Source organism: Hyperolius riggenbachi, chromosome 9 (assembly GCF_040937935.1).
Source record: "Hyperolius riggenbachi isolate aHypRig1 chromosome 9, aHypRig1.pri, whole genome shotgun sequence".
NCBI lineage: Eukaryota > Metazoa > Chordata > Amphibia > Anura > Hyperoliidae > Hyperolius > Hyperolius riggenbachi.
Genome location: NC_090654.1, coordinates 177,434,631 through 177,439,354, shown reverse-complemented (window position 1 = coordinate 177,439,354; position 4,724 = coordinate 177,434,631). Strand labels below are relative to the sequence as shown.

The window sequence follows — 4,724 nt, the reverse complement described above, 5'->3', positions numbered from 1 at the left end:
TCTCAGATTCCAAATGTATCCACCAATCTTGGGGAACTGAAGAATTAAAAAACTGACCTCCATACTTGTTCATTACCAGTCATTAATGCTAATTGCATAGAGGATTTCTGTTGAATCTGATAAATGGTTTGCAATGTACAGACAGTCCAATCAACAAACATTGTCATGTTAGTATCAAACTGATTAGTAAAATATACAGACGAACCAGTTATATCAGCAATCATTGTATCAACACCAGCACTAATCATAGCAGGATAGTATGTGGTTGGCATCCATTTGGCCTGTAAAGTCAAAGCATCATTTATTTTTACTTCCTGCATTATGCAATCTATTAGCAAGAGTCTCTATATCAAAGCCATTTAAAGTTCCAGTAAGAGAGCCATAACCACCAAGCAAGGTATCATACCAAGCTCTTTGATACGGCCCTTTGGACAAGTCTTTGAAGGAGGAAAAGTTATCTGTGTATGCAGAACAGTCTTTTCAGCATGTCGAACTGTCCTGGATCAATTTTAGACATTAATGTTCATGAATAACCATTGCAATCCTTGTAGTGGAATGGACACTTTAAAAATATCAGTAGCATTCTTACACATGTTTAACCCCACTCAAGCTGAGGTGTCAACTAGTGACACAGGTAGTTATTAAGATACCCCTCATCTCGATGCAATGCAAAGAATGTCCTTAAATCCTTAATCTTCTTATCACCCAATTGTAGTGGACATGGGAAATGTGGTCTTTTAGCAAGTCTAGGCACCTGCCACACAGCTCCAGAAAGAGTTAAATTAGCAACTGTACAGCAGCCTCCAGCTCGGCACTCCTGATTGGACTGGACTTTGTGCTGTTTATCATCATCCATTGGGAAGCAGTTGAATCTATAGGCACTAGCTTAGTGCCCGGAGTCCAGGCTCCAACCCCTGAAGCGATCAACAACGCGATACCAAGGAGTCCAAGCATATAACATGCACGATAATGATCTATAAATACAAACAAGTATAAATCATTCTTGAAAGTAACATTTTTCTTGTGGGACATACTCCCACTGCTCTTTTTCAAACTAAATTATCAATAAAGTTTTGTTCTTCCCTTTTAGCAGCTACCTCAGCTTTGTCTGGAGGACCAGTTGGTCCTTAAACCCAAATTTTGTCTCTAACATTTACCACATTAGTGGAACTAAAATTTATACCACCCCTTACTGAAAGGCTTCCCTCTCTACAAATAAAGGAATTATGGCCCCTTTACACTTAATCAGCTGCTGTCAGCTGTAACCCAAATAACAACTGATGTACAGTCCAGTGTCCATGTTCCCCTATGGCTTCTTTCACACTATACACTGGAAGGGAAAAAAAAAAAACAAAAAAACAAATTGAAGCCTTTTTTGCAGTATACTGCCATTGGGAACAAAACACAAAACTAAAAATGTATGCGTACTAATGCATACTAACGCATTAAGTGTAAAAGGGCCCTCAGGAGAACCTGGGCTATATGACTCTTTGGCCTGTATATACACAGCGCCTCCCCTAGGTTTATTAGAATGACCTGGTATAAACAAAATCTGTTATCTTCACAGTTTGTTTGTATTATTTTATCATTCTAAACCAGAATATGCATAAATTCTAGCATCTTTAACAGAGGTATTCTTGAACATATAATACACTCTCTCTATATCGGTAAAGAATCAAACCAGACTTCACACAGTTCATTTGAAACTACTCAATTCACACTTCATCAACACATTCTGACACTTATGTCATTCAGCTAGTCAGTACAACATTCACAACCCTTTAGCTCAACAGGTAAACACTCCTGCACAATTATAGCTAAAAACAAAGGAACCCGGGGAAAAGTTGCTGGCACAGATATCACCCTGACATCAGCAGAATAATCACATTTAACCCTGTAAGCAAAATGTGAATATTTGCAGGGGTTTTGAAATTCTAGCAAAACCCAAAATAATCAGCTGTATTATTTGCCAATTATCTTTGCTGGTCTATAACTGCCCAATCATCATTCTATTTCACTAGCTCAGCATCCGCACCATAACTTACGTAGATATCACATTCTCTTCACCCCCTGGCCCTTTAAAATATATGTACTGCAGAACTTTCCATACTTACTTAATCAATTGATCGATCGATCAATCAATCTTAAATAGTCTGATACATTTCCAAGCCCATTTGAAATAGACGAGACATTCACTACACAGCTGAAATAAAATTATTTTCATAACTTTTTCAACACTGACTTCAATAACAAACCTAAATGGACGGTACACACACAGTGCTGCACCAAACAAGACACACACACACACCGTCACACACAAGCCAGTTGTGTTACAATCTCATCTCTTTTATCAAAGAACATGTATATCCTATGAAGTAAAAGTTGAAGGTCCATGTTTTCTAACATTATTACAGCATGTACCCCTATTAAAATGTGTGCCAAGCACCCCCTACTGGGGAGAGAAGCATCTCAAATACTCCCTCACTGGCTCGCACACATTCTTTAGGAGCTCTCAACACTCGTGCACAAATGTTTTTTTGTTTTTTTTTCAAACATTCCTCTATGCTTTCAAAACCAGACATATGAATAGACAATTATTCAAAACTCACTATAGCAGATACACCATATAAAGCATTCACTAAAAACAACAAAAGTTAACCCACCTGTCTTGTCCAGATTATATTACCATTTTAACTCTGCCAGTGCAGTGGGGTACTGTCACTTTTAGGAATTTGCTTTACAAGTTTAAACACAGCACTCCAAGTTTCTGTGGAGAATATACTTCCATATCTATGCAACAAAGACACAGACTGTATTAAAAACTTAGTAGGAAAATCTGAGATTCGCTGTCAGGTTACTCTCTATCCCTTATTTCCCATCCCTGTTTTTTTTTCCTGATCATCAAGAGTATGGGATTTTCCTTAAAAGGAACAAAACAGCAGTAACATCCTGAAGAAAGCTCCCAGCTATTCCTATTCTTTTCAAATCCAACAAAACACATTTGTACTAAAAATCTTCTAAAAAAGAAAACAAAAACAAAACCCAAAAACAATTACTTTATTAAACCTGATATACTTATATTCAACCCAGTTAAATGCACACTGTCCTATTTCTGTGCAATGATCAGTGGCAGATTTTGACTTCTTTTTATTTACAGAAGCTCCCTGCTCCACTGATAACAATCCAAAATATGTGATCATAGGAGTATCTTTCCCAACTACTTCCTCCAGCACATTTCTTAAAAATGTTACATTTAAAATTTTTGTTTCTTCAATTTTGATAACCCCAATGATCTTCTTTATTCTCATTATTTCAATTAAAAAGTCTAATTTTAGGATTGAAAAATGAGATCCGCAGGACAAATGACCCAATCATCATTTGCAGCATTGGAATACCAGACATATGAATCCTATTTGTCACTATTTCTAATAACTCCTGCTTGGACAATATATTTGTATACCCTCAAGTAATTTAACAACATTGAGGATTTCTGATTCTTTTAACTCACACAATCTTTATCAAACCTTTCTGTAAGTTGTCAGCAACATCCCACTACATTGCCCGAGAGCGACAACATCACCCGCTTTAACGGGGACCCCCTTAAGTACATTAACAACATTAAGGGGCTCTGCCCTAAGGCAGTTGCATCACCTGACTTAACAGGGACACACACACACCCTCTAGAGTATGCACTACATCTAGAGGTTTAACATCTCCCAACTTACTCTCCCATGACTCTGCAGGCACACAATTCACTAATTCTTGAACTAGAATGCTGTAGGGAAGTCCAGACCAGCCGGGAATCTCCACTACACTGTCATTTTTCGTTTTATCCATCCTTTTAAACTTGTTGAATTTTTTACTTTCTGCCAAGTGGGCGGGATTTGGACTAGAGGTGACCCTCATCAAAGTATGACTGCACCCCAAGTCCAAGTACGCCCTGATAATCTGTTCAAAAGTTATCTCACTTTGAAACTTTTGGCAAAATGCCAAGTAGCTTAAATGCTACCTCTGTTTGAGTAGATATTGAAACTGTTCACAAAATCTTAATATCTCTTTCCTTTAATGAGATATATCGATTTGAACCCTCAAATGACTCCCGGTGCACAGGAGAGCCACTGGGCAAAATATCAACCAAATCTGAGCATATAATTCAACAATCAAAAGGAAGGATCCTGCCAAGACTACACCAATTAATGTTTTGCCTAAGCAAATAGGGTTTTTAAACCCTCTAACTTCGCTCACCATTCAAAGATGGGAATAAACAAAATTGCTGCAAAACATGTATATAAAACTCAAAGAAATAGTTTATTTAGTCCTACAATCCTGTTACAATATTATCTAAGCCTGCAGAATCATAGTTAGTTTGAGTAATTAGAAGTATGCATCAACACGTTACCAAGCTGTTGTAGACATCACCCAGGGAGAATCGGGGGACCTCAGCGACCTCGAAGGGGAAACAACTGGAACATACACGAACAGCACGTCTGCTGATCATCTGGAAAGATCCCAAAGTCAAAGTGTTTTCCCCCTGCCTTTAACGGACAGAATCGTCATAACCGCGCAAGCGCACAAGCAGCTAATCAGAACATGTTTCTATTCCACGCAAGCGCAGAAAGAACACATGCTGCTGATGCTGCCTCAGCGCGTGATCACAACATGATCTTATTCCGCGCAAGCGCAGAAAGACCATATGTTGCTATTTTAGCGCGTGATCAGAACAT

At 38.2% G+C, this 4,724-nt stretch overlaps 1 long non-coding RNA gene across 1 annotated transcript; it reads right to left on the bottom strand.

The window, feature by feature from the left end:
• Positions 1-751: 751 nt before the first annotated feature.
• On the bottom strand, positions 752-4,724 carry LOC137531785 (uncharacterized). Its single transcript, XR_011023751.1, has 3 exons — positions 4,400-4,724; positions 2,664-2,790; positions 752-974 (listed from the first exon to the last, which is right to left on the bottom strand). It is a non-coding gene; the product is annotated as an uncharacterized lncRNA (long non-coding RNA).